The sequence below is a fragment of the Mauremys reevesii genome, linkage group 9 (assembly GCF_016161935.1).
Source record: "Mauremys reevesii isolate NIE-2019 linkage group 9, ASM1616193v1, whole genome shotgun sequence".
Taxonomy (NCBI): domain Eukaryota; kingdom Metazoa; phylum Chordata; order Testudines; family Geoemydidae; genus Mauremys; species Mauremys reevesii.
The window spans coordinates 4,500,354-4,523,716 of NC_052631.1; the positions used below are offsets into that span (position 1 = coordinate 4,500,354).

At 46.8% G+C, this 23,363-nt stretch overlaps 1 long non-coding RNA gene across 1 annotated transcript; it reads left to right on the plus strand.

Moving 5' to 3' along the window:
- The first annotated feature begins 18,379 nt into the window (after window positions 1-18,379).
- LOC120371792 lies at window positions 18,380-21,926 on the plus strand. The gene is made up of 3 exons (XR_005584581.1): window positions 18,380-18,441; window positions 18,695-18,758; window positions 21,856-21,926. It is a non-coding gene; the product is annotated as an uncharacterized LOC120371792 (long non-coding RNA).
- Window positions 21,927-23,363: the final 1,437 nt, after the last annotated feature.

The window sequence follows — 23,363 nt, forward strand, 5'->3', positions numbered from 1 at the left end:
ATTGGAAGAGTAATGAGAGGAGGACAAGTTATGGTTGAATCACCCAGTTAAATGGTCACAATCCAATAAAATGTCTTTTTAATACAGGCAAATGCAAGGTAATACACCTGGGAACCAGCAACACAGGCTGTACCTACAGGGTGGGAGCCTGTCTTGGAAAGCAGTGACTCAGAAAAGGACTTGGGATCATCCAACTGCCTCTGCATGAGCTCTCAGTGCAAGGCTGGGACTAACAGTGCTAATGTGATCCTTGGATGTATAACCAAGGGACTGTCAAGTAGCAATGTGGTTTTGCCTCTGTTCACAGAGTTGGTAACACCGCTGTGGGAACACCGTATCCAGTTCTGCTGTCCACACTTCAGGAAGGGTGTGGAAATACTGGAGCGAGTTCAAAGGAAGGCCATAGAAATGATCCAGGGACTGTGAAGCAACCCTATGATTGAAAGCAGCAAAGAGTCTTGTGGCACCTTATAGACTAACAGACGTTTGGAAGCATGCATGCCGTGGGTAGTGGGGGTACACCCTCATGCCATGCTCTGCCCAGCGTCTTTTGTTAGTGTATACAGTTTCTTGCTTTTTTTTGCGAGAGATCATCAAATACGCTACCTCTCTGACTACTTCTGATACTGAAGCTTAAGGAACTCGCTCTAATCATATGATTGAAGTGAAGGCTGAGCGGTGACTTGGTAGTTAGTTACACGTGGAAAAGAGAGCCGATAGTGAGGAACTTTTCAACCTCGCTGAAAGAGGCATAAAGAGATCCAGTGGCTGGAAGGTGAAGTTGGACAAATTCAACCTTGAGATAAGATGCAGTTTCCTAGCTGTGAGGATGGTTAAACCTGCGAGGGTGGGACAGCTTTGCTGGCGTGGTGGTGGGCTTGGAGTCTTTATAACGAGATGAGATCTCTTTCTAAAAGAATTTCCCTCATACAGCTTCTGGGAAAAATTCTGCAGGCCATTTGTACAAGGTTTGTGAATGGCGACGCTGCCCTGCTCCCTGTGTCTGCAAAGAGGCTTTGGGATGCAAGGGAGAGAGTTTGTACAGTGTAAGCGCTTGGGACTCACCCCTGCGGCGCCTCCTGCTGGCATCCTGGGAATTAACTCTTTTTCCAGCCCTGGAGCGCTCTTTGCAGGCTGATGCCCCACTGCCGCTGGGCCCCCGTGTCCCTCCTGGACCCCGGTGCCCCATTATCTGGGGTGCTGCCTGCTGGCAGTACACCCCTCAGTCTCGGGGTCTCCATTCTCAGGGATCCCCCACCCCCCTATCCCCAGGGCTGGCTTTATGAACTGCCGGGCCTGATTTGAATACCCGGCGGCGGACTGGGGCTTCGGCGGCACTTTGGCGGCGGGGGGTCCACCCCAGGTCTTCCGCGGCACCAAAGGACCCCCCGCCGAAATGCCGCCAAAGACCTGGAGCGGACCAGGTGAGTAAATAAATAAATAAATAAATAAATAAAAAGGCCCTGTTAGGCACAGGTCACGATTCCAGGGAATCCGGGGAATCGGCCTAAAGCCGGCCATGCCTATCCCCACCTCACCTCACTCTTTGGCTACTGCCCAGTCTCCACCTAGCCCCCGTTCACTGGGGCAGCCTGCAGCATCAGCCGCTCATCACAGGCAAAAGGGTTTGGACCTGCTGCCGCTGCCTCTCCCTTTGGGCTGCCCCTGCAACCCCAGGGCCTACTCGTCCCTCCACTAGGCCACAGCCTGGGGGTTTCCAGGCCAGAGCTCCCCAGCTCCCTGGGCCTTCCCCCAGCCCTGCTCCAGCTCAGGCACCTTGGTACACTCGCCAGCAGCCAGGTCCCTCCCTCCCTCTCAACAGGCAAGAGAGAGCACCTGCTCCTAGCTCACTGCCCCCTTATAAGGGCCAGCTGAGGCCTGAGTGGGGTGTGGCCACAGCTGAGGCAGCTTCCCCCAGTCAGCCTGGGAACTGCTTGCTCCCAGCCACAGCTCTCTCCCGGGCCGTTTTAAACCCTTTTAGGCTGGAGCGGGTGACCGCCCCGCTACATACAGGAGGTCAGGAATTGATCTTTGATTATCAGCAGGTAAATATGCCCAGTGGTCTGTGATGGGATGTTAGACGGGATGGGATCTGAGTTACTGCAGAGAATTCTTTCCTGGGTGCTGGCTGGTGAGTCTTGCCCACATGCTCAGGGTTTAGCTGATCGCCATATTTGGGGTTGGGAAGGAATTTTCCTCCAGGGCAGATTGGCAGAGGCCCTGGAGGTTTTTCACCTTCCTCTGCAGCGTGGGGCATGGGTCACTTGCTGGAGGATTCTCTGCAGCTTGAGGTCTTTAAACCATGATTTGAGGACTTCAGTAACTCAGACATAGGTCAGGGGTTTGTTACAGGAGTGGGTGGGTGAGATTCTGTGGCCTGCATTGTGCAGGAGGTCAGACTAGATGATCATAATGGTCCCTTCTGACCTTAAGTCTATGAGTCTATTATCATAATGGTCCCTTCTGACCTTAAGTCTATGAGTCTCTGAACCCAGGAGGGCCCCTGGGCAAGGAGGGAAGGGATGATGGAACAGCATGGTGTCTGCCTCTCAGTTCTCTTCCAGCACCAGAAAGGACTTACATGCGGGGAAGAGGGGATTGGGAGAGTGGCACCACATTAGATATCTGCCTTGGATGCTCACTGCTGGTCATTTCTCAGTTATTAGGGGCTTGCAGGACATGGGAACTTCCTGTTCAAATCGGGACAGAACAGCAGCAGGATGGGTGACAACCCTCGGGGTCGCTGCTGTGAAGTTCTCCCACCAAGTTAATTGCATTCTTGTCGCCACCGCCATAGCGTTCCCAGTTCCTGCCAGTCGGGGAAGCCAGAGACCGGGACCTGCACTCAGTGGCCTTCAGCCTGCATCACCTGCATCCCACAGTGTCTTCCTTGGCTGGGCACCTTTCCATATGGGTGAATGTTGGGGATGTACGACTCCTGCCCAGATCGTATTCCTCCGACAGCACAAGCAGGAAATGAGCCCAGTTCATTAGTGAAAAGGGAATTGACATCTCTGGGATGGGTTGTGCATGTGGGCTGGGGAGGGTGTGGGGTGATACAGCCATGGGCTGCTTAGTTTGCCCTAGTATTCACTCCAGAGCTTGCCAGGCAGTGGATCTAGTCAATGCCAGCCTTGCCCTGTGCGGGGCGGGCTACTCCAAGGAGGACTTGGATGATGAAGAATCACATTCCACATTATGCCCTAGACAGGCAGGGACCAAGCTGGGGTGCAGGCGGTGCCCAGGCTGTCCCCGAAATCCTTACATAACTGCATCGTCTGCAATGCCTGCCTGTGAAACACCGTCCATACCTTGCCTTCTTGGCAAGCCCATCTGCTCACGAGCAGCCGTAGAAGTTCTGCTGAATTGCATGTGGGTAGGGTTCCCCGACCTGCAGTATGTGCTGCTTGTTCTGCTGCTTTCCCAGTGTGGGGTGGGGTGGAGGGGTGGTGAGGCAGGATCCCTGGGATCTGTACCACAAACTGGGGCAGGCCCGGGAGTGAGAGTCAGGGCAGCTGACAGCAAGGTGCCATGCGGTCAGGAGTAGTTCCAATCAGCATCCTGCTGGGGTAGGCTGGGCTGCTTCATTTGGCAGAAAGATCAAGGGCTGGGGAATGGGAGGAAGAAGATCAAGGGCTGGGAATGAGAGTCTGGCCAGGGGGTGGGGTGGAGTGAAAGGCTGGGATGAGAGGCACCCACTGAGAGTCTCTCTAGGGGAGAGGCAGATTTGGATACCTCGAGCGTTGGCAGATCCAGTTTTGCCCTGATCTGCTCCTTTCCCAGGCTGCCCTAAAACAGTTCTGCAGACCCCGCTCCCTGTGTGCTAATTACTTAGCCTGGCTTGTCTCCTCAGCAACACTGAGGAGCTCTCACACTCAGGATCTTGGAAACACAGGCAGCCCCTCCCCACACAGCTACCCCCGGTGAGGAAGCAAGCTGGGTAAATGCAGCGGATGCCTCTGGCAGAGTGACAGCACCTAGGCTGGAGCTGGCCCATCAGGGCTGCTGCATGCACTGCTACCAAGCAAGACGGGGTCTGAGATGCTTGTTAATGGGGCTGTTGTATTTTAGCTGCTTTGATCCAGTGTTGGCGGTAGAAGATAGAGGAATGTTTCAGGATTACCTCCAGGAGGGGAATGATCCATCCATTTCCAATAGAGCTGGTCAGAAAATTGGTGGTGGAGGGAGTGGGGGCTTCTGTGGCAAATTTAAATTTTTCACCAAAAAAATCAAAAAATGTTTTTTCAGGAATACTGCTGCAGGCCCTCATGGGAGTTACAGTTTGGGGGCCCCAAGCCCCCATTAATTTCTATGCACGGGGCTCTTTGGCTAGATTACATCTCCCATGATGCACCACGGTTGCCCCCTCTTGCTGAGAAACAGTGGTGCATCTTGGGATTCCATGACATGGTGGATCATGGAAGTTTTAGTTTGGGAGTCCTATAACCCCATTCTCCTTAATGACCAGTCCACCAGGTTGGACTACATCTCCCAAGATACACCATGGGCTTCCCTCTTGCAGATCCGCCTTGCATAATGGGACTCCCCGGCTGCAGTGTGGCACATGAGGGGAATGAGGCAGCTGAACTACAAGTCCCATGAACCACAGCAGCAGACTTTCCAAACTGAAACTTCGGGGTTCTCAAGTTTTGGGGTTTTTGTCAAAAACCTACTTTTCTGTTGAAAAACAGTTTTAATGGAATTTTTCCAACCAGCTCTAACTTCTAACCCTTGGGTCGATGTGTGTGACATGTCCTACTCTGTGCCCAGTCTACATTGGATAGGGGTCTGATACAGCTCCATCTGGCCAGCCTATCTCTTTACCGCAAGCTGGAGACTCAGGCTTATAGCACTGGAGGTCCCTGGTGTTGGCCCAAAGGGTGGATATCACAAACTCATGAATGGCAGGTCAGGTGGTCCACAAGGCTATCTTAGAATGTGCGTGCCATGAGCAAGTTGGAGAACCCCTGCAATAGGTACTTCCCAATAGGGAAATGAGTTACTCTTGAAACATTAATAGATCTGACTTCCCCCACCCTTATGCTGGTGCAAATCAGGAGTAGCTACTTGGAAATTATTGGTCCAGTGCTAGATGGAGATGGCAGAATTATCAATAATAATGCAGAAAAGGCAGAAGTGTTCAATAAATATTACTGTTCTCCATTTGGGGGAAAAACAGATGATATTGTCTCATTTTATGATGATGACAACAGTCTTTCCATTCTGCTAGTACCTCCGGAGGCTGTTAAACAGAAGCTACTCAAGTTAAACATTTTTTTAAATCAGTAGATCCAGATAACTTGCATCCAAGAGTTTTAAAGAGTTGCTTCCTGGACTGTTCAGGTTGATTTTCAATAAATCTTGGAAGCCTGGAAGAAAGCTAATGCGGTGCCAATTTTTAAAAAGGGGAAATGGGATGACCTGGGTAATTATAGGTGTGTCAGCCTGACATCTATCCCAGGAAAGATAATGGAGCATTTGATTAATAAAGAACGAAAGGAGGGCAATGTAATTAATGCAGATAAACACGGGTTTATGGAAAATAGATCCTCTCAAACTAATTGGGTGACTTTTTTGGATGAGATTATAAGACTGGTAGATAAAGGTGGTAATGCTGATATAAAATACTTAGAATCCTTAGACTTCACCTTGGTGCCTCATGGCATTTTGATTAAAACATAAAATGATATAAAATTACCATGGCAACATTAAATGAATTAAAAACTGGCTAACTGATGGGTCTCAAAATATAACTGTATGTGGATAATTGTCATGGAGTGGGTATATTTCTAGTGGGGTCCTGCAGGGATTGATTCTTGGCCCTACAGTATCTAACATTTTTATCAGTGATTTGAAAAAAAATAATTAAATTATCACTGATAAAGTTTGTAGTGACACAAAAATTTGGGGAGTGGTAAATAATGAAGAGGACAGGTCACTGATTCACAGTGATCTGGATCTCTTGGTAAACTGGATGCAAACAAACAATATATGTTTTAATACAGCTAAATGTAAATGTATACATCTAGGAACAAAGAATATAGGCTGCGCTTTCATGATAGAGGACTCTATTCTGGGAAGAATTTGCTTTGAAAAAGATTTGGGGGTCATGGTGGATAATCAGCTGAACATGCGCTCCCAGTGTGATGCAATCCTGGGCTGCATAAACAGGGGACTCTTGAGTAGAAGCAGAGAGGTTATTTTACCTCTACTGGTGCAAATGCTGCTGGAACACTGTGTCCAGTTCTGATGCTCACAAGTCAAAAAGGATGTTGATAAATTGGACAGGGTTCAGAGTAGTGACACAAAAATGAGTAAAGGATTAGGAAACATGCCTTATAGTGATAGACTCAAAGAGCTCAATCAATTTATTTTAACAAAGAGAGGGTTAAGGGGTGACTTGATTATAATCTGTACCTACATGGGGAACAAATATGTAACAATGGGCTCTTCAATCTAGTGGAGAAAGATATAACATGATCCAATGCCTGGAAGTTGAAACTAGACAAATTCAGACTCTAAATAAACTGCAAATTTTTAGCAGCAAAAGTAATTAACCTAGGGTCATGGTGGATTTTCCATCACTGGCCATTTTTAAGTCAAGATTAGATGTTTTTCTAAAAGATCAGCTCTAGGAATTATTTTGGGGAAGTTCTCTGCCTGTGTTATAAAGGAGGTCAGATTAGATGATCACAATGGTTCCTTCTGACCTTGCAATCTGTGAATAGTCAGTGTAGTTAACCCAGTAAAAAACATGAATCATGTACAATGGCAGTTGAATTGAACCTTCAGAGAACCCAAAGTTGCATTGCTCTTAATTATTTATAGATTTATTCATATTATAATTATTACATAATTAGAAAACTGTAGAAATCTATGATGGTGCGTGTATTTTAATTACACCTACAATTTTAACCAGGGTGGGAATTTTGTTTCCCAAATATTTAAGCACAAAATCCAGCTCTTCATGGGAACACCACATTCCGTAGTTGATGTGGATGGATGTCTGAGGGCAGGTCTACACTACGGGGTTAAGTTGACCTAAGTTACGCAACTCCAACTACACGAATAACGTAGCCGGAGTTGACGTACCTTAGGTCGACTTATTGTGGAGTCTACACTGCGCTGGGTCGACGGGAGAAACTCTCCCGTTGACTTACCTTATGCTTCTCGTTCTGGGGGAGTACCAGAGTTGATGGGAGAGTAATGGGTGGTTGATTTAGCAGGTCTTCACTAGACCCGCTAAATCAACCCTCGGTGCATCAATCGCTGCAGCATCGATCCGTGGGAAGTGTAGACAAGCCCTGATTTTCTTGCAGACTGGGCCTGTTGTCATAGGTCTCACCCCCACTTAGAACTGTTGGGTTCCAATGTGAGGACCTGCCTTGGTTTCCCTCTAAACTAAAATCCTAGTTTAGATCTGGTAAAACTGCCACCACCCAATCAATTATGTGGATTGGGACACAATCCTTCCCCAAAACCCTAGGGGATCCCAAGAGCCCCAAATCCATGGAGTTCTTACACCCAGGAGAAATAAACCATTTCCCCCTGCTTCCTCCCCCCTCCCTTTTCCTAGGAGAGACACCGGGCTCTAACTACAGAGGGATACCTCCCCCTCCTCTTTCCCTGAGAATCCACCCAAGGAAAGACCAACCAAGTCCTTAATAGAAAAGAATTTATTAAAGAATAAAAAAAGAAAAGTCACTGTCTCTGTAACCAAGATGGAACAATACAGGGTCTCAACTTATTAATCTCTGGAGAGAATTCCCCCTCCTTTCTTTCTCAGTAAAAGCAATCACAGTACAGACTTAAAGGAATTCTATAGCAAAACACAGAATTGCAAATACAGAAATAAAAGTATAAGAATACTAGTTCCTTGCTAATACTCACTAGCTTGAATAGAAGAATTTGTTGCAGAAACCTGGGAGGACTTGATTAAGATGTCTGGACTCTCTTAATACCCAAGAGAGACTCTCCAAGAAAATAAAGAACAGGGAAAAAAACTTCCCTCCACACGGATTTGAAAATAATTTTGTCCCTCATTGGTCCTCTGGTCAGGTGTCCACAGGTACTGCTTGTTAACCCTTTACAGGTAGACAAAAACCTTAACCCTTAACTAACTGTTTATGACACCTGTAAATCCTACAGATGCTACCAAAGTAAATCATAGACTTGTCCACCCAGATCAGTAATACTCTGAGGCTCCTGTGCTGCAAGTCGCTCTTTGAATGTGTTTCCTGCGGCTCTTTGCAGCACATGATATTAAAACAGTGTGTGATTGACTATACAGTGCTATCGTAAATGAGACAATGAATCCACGCGACCGTGGCTCTTTTGGGTAATGCTGATTGCTAATTTGGCTCCTGAACCACTGAGGTCTGACTATCGCTGGCCTAGATATTACTTCTGTGGAGACCCTTATTTCCTTGCGGCGCTGAGATCAGAAGTTATATCAGAGACCTTCCCGCAAACAATGAAAAGTGACCTTTCATATGATGCGAGGGGCACTCTTTGATTCCAGTTGGTCTAGCTGAGGTCCAGGCCAACAATGTATGTGGGGAGAATCCCCAGATTATACACACGGTGGTTCCTGTTAGGTGTAGAAACACTCAGTTGTCTGATACTTTGGGATTATTGTGTCAGTTTGTGGTAGGCACGTTCCCTGAGTGCTGCTCAATGAAGGCAGAAGACACACAGAGCCATGCTTTTGCTGACCGGTGTTGGAAACAATAAAGAAAGGTGATGTCATGACAGATAAAAAAACTAAGGTGGTAATTAAAGGGACACTGTCCATGTAAAACTCAGCAACCCAACGCATACGTCCTTAGCTCAGTCACTATAACACTGTAAATCATTAAGACGGAATGAATCATAAAAATCAAATTTACTTTCCATTAGAGATGGACTAGAATGAAGCCCCCAGATCCAAAGGCCTTGACTGATGTGGACCATCTCTCATTTTCATCAGTGGATTTTTCACTCTGCATTGAATTTGTCTTGGACAAGGAAATTAAACTGGTCAGTTACACCCCGTCCCTCTCTCTCTTTCTATCCCTTTATCCATCAGTATTTCTAATCACCTCTCATTAGGGTACCTGGCTGCTGGAAGGATTTAAGAGTCACACTGTATTTATCTAGAGAGGGCACAAATCACCCTCATTCCTTGCTTCCACTCCTGTTACTTAGTGTATTTTGCTACTGGTTTTAAGCCTCACTCCTCTGTCTCTTCCCACCCCCTTTTTCTCATTCATGAGGAATGATGCTTAGCTGTTCTTAGTCTGCGTTACTGTGCTGGGAAGCTTTTGCTCAGCGACGGACTCCGAATCGAGGCAGGGCTGAGTGTGAGAGTGGAAGTCCCAGATGTGGGCTCGCACAGAAACCCAACCAGAAAAAGCAGCATTTAGCCTCAGAGACTGTGTCAACTGACTCAGGCACGCACCCTGGGGCTAAAAGTAGCAGTGTAGACGTTTTTGCTCTAGCTGGGGCTTGGGCTCTGAAACCCAGGGAAGAAGGTGGATCTGAGAGGCCAAGCAGGGATGTCTACACTGCTACTTTCAGCCCTGTAGCGCGAGCCCCATGACCCTGAGTCACTTGACCCAGGGTCTGACACTCAGTGCTGCGGAATTTTTTTTTGCAGTGTAGACATACCCTTGATGGCCAGTTTTCTTTTTCTGGATCTCCTGCCCTTGTACAGTGCCATTGTGTTCGACGTCCTAATTGTAAAAGACCGGGATGCAGTTAGAGTAGGAGTCATGCCTAGTGGTTAGAGCAGGAGTCACTAGCCAGGAATAGGAATCCCAGGCTCAGAACCAGAGTGAGAGCCCAGAGCCCAGGTCAGAGACAACGTGAAAAGCCAGGAATTGCAGCTGTGGGTCAAGACTGGCTCACCTGGAGTGAGGCAAAGTAGGAGCAGGGATGGGTCGAGGGCCGAGGCAAGGAACAAACAGGCCCAGGAACAGCCACTAAACTGTCACGAAATCTGGCAAATTCTCTTCCTGCCCTTCACTAAACCTAGTGGATTGTGTCCTTGTAACAGGCTTTTGTCCTCTGGTTCTGGACGTGAGCGGGTGGCTGCCAAGTGCCAGCTATAGAGCATTTTTATTGGCGTGATGAGCAGTAATAAAAGAGCTTCGATTGAGGCCTTGCAGATCAAGCTAATGAGACAAAAGGTCACCCTGCCACGGTCCAAGCCCTATAAACACCTCTCTCAAGCAGCCCTCGTTCCATGGAACTGGCCCAAGGGCTGAATCCAGATCGCCGTCTGCCCCTTCTGCCAGGACACTTTGCCAACGGTATAAATTTACTGCGGCCATCACAAATAGTCTGATACGAAAATAAGACTCAGCGAGCAATTCAATCTCCTCAGGAGAAAATGTGGTTGCAGTCTCTTGTTGGGATCTCTGAGGGGCAGTTTTAAATGTCCATTACGGGGGCTACATGGTAGGGGTGGGAGACGGAGCTAACACCCGCCCACCCCCATAACTATTTGGGAGCTGACTTAAAGGAGCAAACGTAGAAGAAATATAGAGAGGGAATTGTGGTATCCCAGAGGATTCCTCTCCTCCCCCGACAGAATTGAATGCCCAACATCTGGCTCCAGATTCTGATCTCAATGTGCAATTGTAATGAACAATTTTGGGTACTGGTTGTCATAAAATTCACATTTCAAGCATAAATTTTACACAAGGAGTGTCTACACTGCCAAAGAGCAGAGTTCTTAGCTCGGGTTGGGTAACTCAGGTTAAAACAGCAGGGAAGACATGGCAATTCCACGTTTAACTCAGGTTAGCAACTCGAGGTCAACCCCAGGCTCCCTAGTAGGCTTTAACGTGAGCTGCTACGGCGAGCTAATAGCTGAACCGCCACGTCTTCACTGCTATTCTAACCCGAGGTCGCTAACCTGGCCTTCTGCAGTGAAGACAGACCCATAGTGTAAATCTGCACTGTAGCCAAGGGACCTCACTGAGATCAGAATCTGTCCCTTGGTCATTGATTGTGATTGTTCAAGGCAGCAACATGCTAAATCGTTTCACTTGGCTCAGCTGATCATCAGCCATGCTAGCCCAATTCTGTGCGGCTCATGTGTTCCAGGACTACAAAAGGGAATGCTGTCAATCAACTAAAGGCCAAGGAAGGGACAGTGGATTCACAGGATTGAGCCAGATCTGGGAACTCCACTACACAATGCCTGGTGTGACACCATCAGCTGTGGGCACGCAGACTGGCGTTACAATCCTCAGTAGGCTAAGCGTGTTCGATGATGTCCCATCAGGGGTTAGTGTAGAGTAGTTTCCCTAGAATACTACGTATACTCCAGCATTTTTGTAGTCCAGTATCAGACAACTTGTGCAACAGGACTATTCCAGTGCCTAACAGAGCTCATGGCCAGGAATTCTTCCCTGGTATTCGGCCTACATTCCTTCTCATTTTCTGCCCTTGGTTGTTTTCCAGCATTGCCATGCATGGCTAAACTGTAGCTGTGTCCTGCTCCAGAAGGGGTTGCTTTCCAGTGGGTGCCTGTGTGATCCCTCTCAATGGCTTGTCAAGTGCTTGGAAAATCACTGGGAGAAGGGGCACTGAATAAATGCCAGTCTTTAGTATTACTTGAATAAAATGAATCTAGGCATAGACTTCCATAGGGGTGCATCTGCCAGGAAAATCACTGGGCTTTGATGGATGGCTGGGGCTTGGGTTTCTCGAGTCCTGGGGGTAGGGGGAGGCCAGGTAGGAAAATAGCTTCTGGAAGATCAGGTTCAAAATGTTTACTCTCAGTCCCACTGGCTGCATCCATGATCTCTGAGAGAGAGGGGGTGGATGCTAGAGGATAAGGAACCTATTCTTCAATCAATGCTCCGTTCCGATCAGTAACTGATCTCTGAGAGAGAGGGGGTGGATGCTAGAGGATAAGGAACCTATTCTTCAATCAATGCTGCTTATTGCGTGGTCAGAGGTAAATATAGATTGATGCAGGTTACTCCAGAGTGACGCTGTTACTGGGAGCAGGATCACTGTGTTCAGTGTGACCAGCTTCACATTGCTAGCGAGGCCTTCAGAGGACAGGAAGGCGTGGGAAACGGGAGGGCCAGGGCGGACGCACAGCATCATAACAGTGATGACTGAAAACAATATGTCTCACCTCTGGCTACAGAGTGATAGTGTGGTGGGGCCACATGCTCGGTCTTCGCTCTGCCTTGGGGGCTGCCGACAAGGGAAGGGAGGAGGTGGCTTGGCTGGGACCTTGGTTTCACTTCCTGCCGCGTGTGGGGAGAGAGCATTATAAATATCTGACTAAGGCAGCTGGTGCACTCTTCTTTTTTCTTGGTATTAGTACAAACCCCCCCCCCCCCCGCAACAAGAGAGACGTGGCCGGAGCTAGTTCACTTTCCCCTGGTTCACGTGGGGGTGTTGCGGAGGCAGCCAGGTGCAGAGGCGCACGGGGGAGGGGGGGTGAATTGTGCTTCAGAGCCTCACCCTCCCTGGAGCGACCTACAATGGGATCTGTGCTTCCAGAGGCACAGTTACAAGGGCCATCTTCTTTCACACTGATGCAGGCTGAGGAGTAAAGTACGGACACTTACTTCACAGCTAGTGGGCCAGATCTTCAGCTCGGGTTGCTCCATTGCTACTGATTTACACCCGCTGAGGATCTGACCCAAGGATTCTACATACAGCTTAAGGTGCTGCTCAGACAGACTCAGCCCCTAAGAATTCACTGATCAGTCTCGGGTCCAGCTGTATTCAAGATCACTGATTCCAAGGCCAGAAGGGACCATGGTGATCATCTAGTCTGGCCTCCTGCATAACGCAGGCCGGAGAACTGCCCCCAGATAATTCCTGTTTGAACTATAGCATCTCTTTGAACAAACAGTGGATCCGTATTCCAAGTTCAGAGCCCTTTCAGCTAGTTTCTCTAGGATGACAATCACCACCACAGAAAAAAGAAACCTTTCAATATCCGCCTCTGTGTATCTGATATTCCGGGGTGCCTGGTTTTAAGGATAATGCTGGCAGAGTGCTACACTAGGAAGCAGGATTCCTGCCCCGAGGTGCTTCCAGTCTCATTCAGACCTGGACAATGCAGCTCAGACACAAACACAGTGGAATGGTGTTTAATAATCTAATTCAGTGGCTCTCAAACTTTTTTACTGGTGATCCCTTTCACATAGCAAACCTCTGAGTGCGACCCCCCTTATAAATTAAAAACACTTTTAAATATATTTAACACTATTATAAATGCTGGAGGCAAAGCGGGGTATTGGGTGGATGGTTGACAGCTTGCGACCCGCCCCCATGTAATAACCTTGCAACCCCCTGAGGGGTCCCAACCCCCAGTTTGAGAACCCCTGATCTAATGAATCCCATTTAGACTCATCAAGCCCTGTGGAGCAATTAGATGCTCTCTCTTGAAAAGCTTCTCCAGTAGTCTGGACAGTGGGAACGGGGCAGGGCATAAGAGGTGAGCCCAGGCAAGGTCACAGTGGGTTGCTGAGTGGTTCTCTCCGTTCCGATCAGTAACTCACACACTATAACAGCACTCAGCTGAGTGACACAACAGGTCAGCTGGAAAGACTTTTTTTTTTTTTCATTCTTCCCTTTCTAAACCTTTTATTGATTTCACTGCAAACATCCGAATAACCAGCCCAGAATGCCACTGGGCTTCCATATGCGCAACCCGGCTTCATGTTTCAGGCTAGGTTCCAGGTTCTATATCTATTTTTTAAAGATCATGGGTTTGGCATTTGTCGTTGGTTGGTTGGTTGGTTTTTTGTATTTTATTCTCCGCATTTCAATCCCTTTCCTTCCCGCACCCAAATGATGCCGTGCAGACTGTCTCTAAAGAACCCATCAGACACTGGATCAAATTCCCTGGGGGCTGACATCCATCCCTGACGGACGCTCTAGGCACCATTTGCATCTCATTTAAGCCCCATCAGGATTTAAAGTGGTTCTTTGGCTTTGCACGTTGACAGACTTGTGTGGACAGGTGATAACTTTGGCCGCCTGGTCCTTTGGACACAGGGCTGGAGGGCAGTGGAAAGCACTGGTCTCAGGAGCGCATTTGCAGGGCTGTGCAACAGCAAGTTTCTTGAACCCTGCAGACTTACGACACGTGCAACTCTCAGTTCCACAGGCCCCAGGGCTGGGAGCCAGAGTCCATCCCCAAAGTATGGGTGGCAGGGACAGGAGTACACGAGGGTAGCTAAGCAGAAAGTCCCCTGTGCAGATCAACCAACGCTTCCTCCTGGTGAGATCTATGACAGCACAGAACTGTCTCCCATGGGTCAGGTGAACATACTGTAGGAGAACAGTCCTACTTTGGCAGATGGGAGATGGATTGCATGTCCCAAGACAACTGTTCCATCTCTAGCTTCTGTGGGAGCGTGGTGGTATGTGTGTGAGGGGGTCTGGAAAGCTGAGCCCTGCAATCGGGGCAGTTTGTGGCTTTGTTTTCCCCTACACAGAGGCTGCATGATGGGAAAAGAAACTGATGAATATGTGTGGAGGTTATGTGTGGGGGCGTTGAGAACAAACTCACTGTGGGGGTAGAGGAGATGTTTCGTTTTTAGGCTGGAAGAACTTGCTAACTCAGCCTTTCTTTTTCCTCACGTGAGTGACGAGAGCACTAGCGGAGACAGGGTTTTGTCCACCAGGTTGTCTATCCCTGCTCGGAACAGGTCTAGGTGGTTAAAATCCCATCAGCGGCCTGTCTCGGGGGCAAACTGAAATAATGGCTAGTCTAGAGAAGGCCTTTCATGGTGAACGCATCTCAGGTGCTTCACAATCAACTAAATACCGATCAGGCTGTGCCTGGGGAGGCAAATGGAGAGTCCTTTCTGTATTCCGCCCTAGTCCACACATGCAGCGTTGGGTGGAGGTCAGAGGATTGGGTTTATCCCCCACTCTGGGCATAAAATAATTTGGAATTAGGGCTGATGGAAAATTTTCAAAACTTCATCCAAAAATGGGGGTGGGGGAATTTTCAGCCTATGCGGTAATTTTGTAACACTGGGAAGGCTCTTCCACTTCGACTTTGATGGATGCTTAGGGTGTGTGAGGACATGTGCGTGTCTCTTTAAATCTGTAGCAGGCAGGCAAGCAGCTGAAGCAGCAGGGCTGGGAGTAGGTGGAAGAAGTGTTTTTAGGAAATTCTGCGATGATGCAGAGAGAGAGATTGAGGCAGGGCAGCTTTAGAGATAATCCTGTTTTCTTCAGCCAATAATGCTCCTTGTCCAGTGCTAGAAGAGGGCACCTCATTGTGTGAGTCTTTGCCATGGTCATGTGACAGAAGGCATCTGGGTTTCACGTCTCAGCTAAAGGAATTGCACCGCTGCCAGGCAGGCATGGAGAATTTCCTCCGCGGTTTGGATCAGCGACCTTACGACCTTTGCCCCCTGATCTACACTGGTACTAAGCAGCATGGGACCTTCCTGTGTCACTTTCCCAGGGCAGCTGCCCCTCGCATCCAAGCGCCTTTCAAATCATACTTCAGTGCAGCATCAGGTTTGGGTAGGCGCCGGTGCAATCAGAACCCACAGCCTCCTGGCTGAGCCCTGAGAATGCCACTTCCTAAACCATAAATTATTTCTGTTATTGTCTAAGGAGTGTGTGTTGTGAAACCCCAACAATAGATTCAGAGGACAGTGCTCTCGACAGGAAACTCCTGGCCTGATCCTGTAATGGGCTGAGCACCCTCAAAGAGGCACTGAGCACCCCTAACCTGTCTTGAGGTCAACAGGAGCTGAGTGCACTCAGTGTTTGGTAGGGCCAGGGTGCCTGTCTGTGCTGAGATCATGCTGGGCTTGGCGTGGAATATCAGACTCCTACTTTTGACACCACCTCCAGATTTTCCAGGGCAGTGGGTGTTGGAAAGGGTGTGTCTGCGGAGGACAATGTAGGTAGCAGAGGTGCTGGGTGTGGAGAGAAATAATGTATGTGGGGGGCGGGGGTGGAGGGGGAAGTGGAGGCTTGGCAAGGAAAAAAATGATTTAATCACAAGACAAAACTCTTCTACCTCTTTTGCTCAGAAAGCGACGTGAGGATGTTTCTGCTAAAGCATTCTCCTTTCACAGCAGCCCCATTATGAAATGACTTTTTTAACAAATCCATCTGCTTGCTTTTTAATAAGCAGGGCTTCACACCAGTGTTCATGTACGCGCTCTGACCTTTTCATAGGAAAAAACATTCATAACCAAAACCTATATATAGCAGCCTTCAGACTGGAGCAGATAAAGATGTAGGTCATATGACTTTTTTTTTTTTTTAAAGCATAATGTGGGAGTGAAAGGAGCAGGCTGCTTAAAAAAGTCATAAAGTTCTTTTATTGCCTTGAGCCTTCTTAATATTTACTCAAGCACTTCAGGAATGACTTAAAAGAGTAGGGCTTACAAGACAAACACATATGTCTAGACAGGTACTTTTTATCCATGGAAGGAGAAAGGGATCAGAAGAAATACATTTCGTTTAGAATAAGGATATTTCCTCCCCTCTCCCTCCATGAAATGAAAAGTTTATAAAAGGGTTTAGTCCTGGGATGACTATAACTTTCTGTTTGTTAGGTCCTGGCCATACAACTCCTTAGGTACATGAGTGAATTTGCTCCTATGAACAGATCTCTTCAATTTCAGGGGGACTATACATGTAAGACAAGTGACACAGTGTTGCTAATTCACACCATATTTGCTCTTTTCCCTTAAAGCTCCAGCTCCTTGAGCCAGGTGATTACATGAGAAACTCAGCTTTCATTAGAAAAAAAAGCTGCTAGGCCTTGTGGTTGTAGAGAAAAGCTGGAAAACATGATGCGCAAAAGCCCAGAGGCAAATTACAAAAAGACGCTCTCCCAAATGTATTATTTTAAAATGTTCATGATTTTTAAGCCAATCTCATGATTTTCAGGAGCCTGAATTGTGATTTTTGAAGGCACAGAGTTGATCATGTGCATGATTCCAGGACTGGGCTCTACATTTGTTGATTTCATTATAACAGCATTATGAGGATGGGAATAAATGAAGAGTGGATTAATGTTATTGTGGTTTAGGTGAGTCCTTTTTCCGAAAATCACTGTGTCACATGCTTTGTGCACTTAAATTGATCCCTATTTAGGAAATCTCTTAGCATGTGCTTAACACAAGAACCCGTTTAAGTTCCACTGAAGTCAATAATAAGCACGTACTTAAAGCTAAGCATGTGATTAAGGCCTCTGCTGAATCCCATGTCTTAGACCCCCTCCAATAGGTAAAACAGTACCAAAAAAAATCAACTTGCTCGGTGATGCCTGCATGGAAATAAAGACAGGCCCTTAGCTACAGCAACACAAGCATGATGTTATAATACAGTAATCAAACCGTTCTTAATGCACTTCACCATAAAAATAACTGTTACCCCGATCCCCTAGCATATTGGATCAATATGACAGGCTGAGCATCTTTTACAGCTCAAATAAATGAGTTCGTCTCTAAGGTGCCACAAGGACGCCTGTTCTTTTTGCAGATGCAGACTAACACGGCTGTGACTCTGAAAGTGGTGGTGAAGATTCTCAGGGGTTGGCTTAGGCTACCTTTAGAAAGACTTCTGTGTTCTGTAACGGTAGTGGGCTGAGCTCCCTTCCGACTGAGATCTGACTCCCTGTCAGAGAGGTAGCAAAATAGTGTGGAGCCAGCAATCCCTTGCCTGCCTGCTTCATCCAGCCCAGGAGCCCCTATGTAGTGACACTAGGAAGCACCTATAACTGTTTATAAATACCTATGAATGTTTCCTTCATCTCCAGCAGCTGCAGAGCTGCTAAGGGATAATGAGAGAGTAGAACGACACAGCTGTACACACACACACACAAAAACACACACAACACACAAACACATACAGTGACAGTGACCTTAGCTGCTCCCAGACGTCAGCCTGTGTAGCTAAAGCCTGCTGAGTCGGAGTGTTTGAAATGATTTTCAGAAACTGAAATTGCTGCCGAGGTACCAGCCTCGAAAGACATGGGTGTGAAACAGAAATAAAGGGGGCAGTTGACAGATTATCTTTAATTCAGCATTGGTGGCTTGGGGAGAGGAGACCCCCACCATCCTTACCCATGTAAATGTGACGTTCATGGTCTTTAGGCCATGGTGTATGACCAATCTCTATTCCCAGGCCTGGCAGATGGGGAAGAAGTGAGAGAGTGTGGAAAAGGACTGGAGGGGTGGAGTGGGCATGGAGGGAGGTGCTATCTGTTTGGGGGAATGTCTTTTTCTTGCATTCTGTGCAAATACTGTGCATTTGAGTAAGTAATATACATTTATTTCCTTACGTTTGTACTTTTAATGTCTATTCCACATACGCTTACAGGGTGAAATCCTGGCCCCCATTGAGATAAGTGGCAACACTTCCATTGACTTCAGCAGATCCTGGATTTCACCTATAGGCTTGGACCTAAGAGATACTTGGGCTGTCTGCCTGATGGTGAGTTTCCTTCATGAGAGGCACAGTTTAAATCTAACAAATAAAATTAATGCAATTAAATGATACAAGGGTGTTTGAGTCGTGATTTTCATCAGCGTTTCCTTTTCACTGAGTTTGGAGTCTATTTTGAATGCAGCCTACTATTTCAGTCTGCAAAAAGGCTACTGTGAGAATTGGTTTTGAATCAGATGCTTTACATAAACCATAGATTTTACTAAAAACTGAGCCATCCTTCTCTTTTTCACTCCCACAGTGGCAACTCAGCAGGAAGGCATTAGAAGTTTCAGTACTTTCATCTTGTCTCAGAACATCTTAAGGTGGGCAAAGCAGGTTCCAATAATAATAATAATAATAGTTCCAGATAAATCATTCATAACAAATCAGTCATGTGAGGAATTTTACCGCATTTTAATTTGATAAATCACCCAGGAATAGGTTGAGATTTTCCTAAATGTATCTCTGGAGTTCAAAATTATTTGCCGCATAATTGATGCAAATCATTCGTTGTCATTGTGAGTTCTAACTTTGAGCTGTTTTGATTGGATCATGTGGTAAATTTCTCTTCCCTGAGTGGGATCCCAGTTCAGTCACTCACTTAAGCACATGCTTAACTTTAACCATGCACTTGAGTCTGATTGACTTAAATGGGATTTAAGCATGTGCTTAAAATTAAGAGGGCTCACTGGAAGTGGAGTGACATCAGCGAGATGTCTGCTAAGAGATTGGACCTTGCCAGGTGGTGAAAACATGCCCTGACACCCTGAACTCTATCTGAGGACGGGAATCAGAGAACATGTCTCCTTCTTCCCCAGAGGTTAAAGTTGATTCAGATGGGATGGGGAAGCCTCCTTTATCAACCAAGGTGGTGGGGGAGTAGTGGGGGTACACTGCTCCCTCAAGTCAGGGAGAGGAAGAGGAGCTCTCCCTGCTTTTAGTAGAGCTTGTCTCCCCTTTGCTCTAACCCCTGCTGTACTTGGGTGCCCTACATTCTGGGATGGATTGAAAAAGATGTTAAAATACCACACCGTCACCTCAAGAGTAAGGGATTTCCTGGTCCTGCTTGCTGGCTTGGGGGCTCTGTGGGGAAGAATGTGATCATCTGGGGCTCAGCAGTCAGGCACCAGAGAGGCAGCCTAGAGCAAGGTGGGGTGAGTTGTGCCTCCCTGTTTTAAGGAGCAGCCTGCTTTGTCTCTTTTCTGGTGTGTGTCTGGGGGGGTTCGTGTGTGTTCTGCATTCTAATAAATAAAGTTGTGTTACGTTGCAGCCTCCCAGCAAGAGTATCCTATATTTTGTTCTAACTTCTCTGTGTGTGTGCTCTGTGAAATATAACACATTCAAATCCTTCCTTTGAGACGGCACCTTCCCTTATACTTAGGAGATCTACAGTGTGGGTAAGCTAAAGACAGCATGTCCTTCAGCCCTGGCTTACCTTAGGAGACAAGTCACAAGCATAGCCCTTCTGGTTTTATTCTTTATTCTGCACCAGCGAGGTTGTTAGTACTTTACAATTGAAGGAGACAAGATTCCATGTCCCAAGGAGTGTGCAAAGTAGTGCAGCCAGAAAAAAACCCCTCCAAACACCCAGCTCAGAAACAAGTATTACAGGGTGAGCTGTTAGCAGGAGGGCCGATAAAGATCTGGCAGGAGTGCATTTCAGCGTGTGATGTTCTTGGCCTGGTGGCTGTATTCATAGGCACATTCATGTCCATAGGCCACTTCTCAAACTAGAGTTTAGTGGTACAGATTAGTGTAACCTGCTCTGAGGCAGTGTGGCAATTCCAGAGCCCACTGAAGCCAATTGAAAGACTCCCACTGAATCATCAGAGCAAGATGAGATTGCAAGGGCTGGCACAGAGGCGGAATTGGTGGAGACAGTCAGAATTCAGGGAGTAAGTGAAATCAGCTGATCCGTCCCTTTCTTTTGACCTCATCCCATAACAAGGGGACATTCACTGATAGTTGAGGAGGGCGGGCCTGATTCTCACTTACATCAAGGCCTGGACTTCAAGACAGCGTTGTATCGCTGAAACTATCCTGGCATAGTTAAAACAGCTCAACCCCCTCTGTGAATGCAGTGTTACCTGTACAATAGGTGTTTATATAGTATAGCTTATTTCTGTATGGGAAGGGGAATACGTTATACTGGTATCAGGCATCTTTATAACTGTGCTCACCCTTGTGGTTTTATTGGTGTAACTATAGGTGTGTGTGTGCGTATTATATATATAAAAATCACACCCTTAACTAACAGTAAGACCAGTACAAAAACTATGTATAAGCCAGGCCTACAGCTGCTTTATATGACTTTGGCAGTTAGGGTGACCAGATGTCCCAATTTTATAGAGACAGTCCCGATTTTTGGGTCTTTTTCACACTTGTTGTCTGGTCACCCCATTGGCAGTAAACAGCGATCTTAAACTGGGCCTGAATAACTTTTACCGCCAGAGCAGTGTCACATAGCTGTAGTGTAACCAAGAAGGAGGCCCAGTAAATTCCAGTGGCTATACTTCTTCACGCCGTCTATAATCATCCTGAAGAATCCACTGTCCAAGGAGATGGTTGAAACAAATACCCAAATGGATCCTTTAGGCCCATTTCTAACACTTGAGTTAGTATAGCTACAAGGCCTAAAACTCATCGAAGCCACTGGGAAGATTCGCATTGATTCCAAGGGGCTTTAGATCAGACCCTAAGAGCATGAAATAACCTAAACATAAGCATAAGGTAATTGCTGGAAAGCAGCCATGGATGAACTATCTTCCCCTCCATTCATAGCATTGCACAGTTGGCAAGGTGCATGATGGACTTTCTCTTTCTTCTGGAGCCTAAAATGGCAGTGACCAATCTGTGGTCTATGAGACCTCTCTGGTAGCCTCCAGAATGAAATCATTTGAGAGCTGGGTTTGTGGGGATGTTGCCCAAAGAATTGGATTCATGAGAAGATCTCTCTACTCTCAGAATGGAAAGAGTTGGAGAACGATGGGAGGTTCTAGCCAGGCTAAGAGTCTGATGTGGTATGGGAAAGCCGATGTTCCCACAAACTCTTCTGTTTTCCCCCAGTGCCCCCAAGGAAGTTAATGGAGGCTAGTGTCTCTCCAGAAAATAAGGAAGGGAATTAAGAATGTGATAAACTCTTAGACTGTTTCTTGCTTCATTTACTGAATAAACACCTTTCACACTGCACAACAGGTACCTTTTAATTCTGTATTAACCTGGCCAACTGTTGAGAAGGCCGAGTGACTCAGTGAGTGAAACCTGTATCTTCTCCCAGGGGCGCTATTGCTGATTTGAGTCTAGAGTGAGATCTGAAGTGAAATGAATTGACGGTTTCAGTTCCGGATCTGGTGGGCAAATTAAAAAAAAAAAAAAAAACAAATAAAAATCAGTCTTTTGTAATTTGATGCTTGCTTTCAGGAAGCCGCACATAACTGAAGCTGAGCATGGAAACTGACTCATCTCTCTCACTCTTCGAGATTAACTTCTCTGGCCCCAGAGTACAGGACAGGATGGCAAAACTTCTGCTGCAGCTGTCTGTGCCATACCTGGAGAGCAGCAAGAACTCAGTATCCCCTGGGATTTCCTGACTCTCTGTCCTTCCCTTGCTAGGAAAGAGCCAAGTGGGACCAGAGTGAAAAGTTCAGCAGAAAAATGAACCTCAGATTCTTGTGAATTCCATCCACCGTGAGATCTTTTACCAATTATGAATATTACTTTGAAGTTCTCTGGCACATTCATCCAAGGATAGCAAAGAGACCAACATTGACTAAGTCTCCCAGTACCTGAGATGTAGGAGAGTAGTAGATCTTCATTGTACAGCTGGGTAAACTGAGGCAACAAGAGGTTATGATTAATTATTATGATAATTACCAATACTTTGCACTTCTCTATCACCTACACGTTACAGTTAATGAGTCATCACCACACCTCTCCAAGGCAGGGAAGAATTATCCACATTTTATGGACAGGAAAAGAAGGCATAGAAAAGTAAAACGACTTAGTGGCAGAGCGTTGGAGAGAATCCAGAGATTTGCTTGACACTAGTTCTAAGTGGTTGCCTTGAAAATGCAGCCAACAGCAGGCAGTACTAAGCTAAGCCATACAATGGAAGTAACTGTGTGTTGCTGTGTTCCATGACTGGTGTTATCGCACCATTCCTTTGGGGAACAGAGGGGGGAAAACACGAGGGACAAGATGCATACGCAAAGCCATATGTTGTATTTGAGCCAAAAGAGACAGTGCCCTGCAAATTAGCTGCCGAGTTTTTCCATATAATTTTTTTAGGCTTATGGTGTTCCACAAAATGTTCTCTCACCTCACTCAGGCTCTGGTCCTGTAAATGGAGCCACATTAGAAGATCCTCACTCAGCACAGAGCTCCATAGCCTTCAGTGGGAGACAGGGTCTGACCAAGAAGATCCAGACACAGGAGCGTGGCCCGAAGATGGGCAGCACCTTTTTCTGAAGGGCCCAAAGCAACATTTGCTCCATCCTAGGTTTCCACAGTGAAGCTTGGGATCCTTCACGCATGTGTGTGTGTGTGTGTGTGTGTGTGTGTGTGTGTGTGTGTGTGCATGTGTGTGCGCGCGCACAAACCCCTGTCCAAATCAGTAGCCATTTTTAAAGCCAAATCTCCTGGTTTCCATTAGTTTTTAAACCATGAAATTCACTCGGAAATCAAGAATGAATAAGATATGAGTAGCAAGTTTAAATCCAGAGCATTTTTTTGCATAGCTTTGGTGACAATCATCATTGACTCTAATTTTTCCCACCCAGGCGTGGAATTAACTTTGTTATGTGCACCAATACGGAGGTGATGTGTGACATATCACCTCCATATTGGTGCACATAACAAAATTCATGTGGTGGGGGTGGGGCTGAGGGGTTCAGAATGTGGGAGGGTGATGGCTCTGGCTAGGGGTGCGG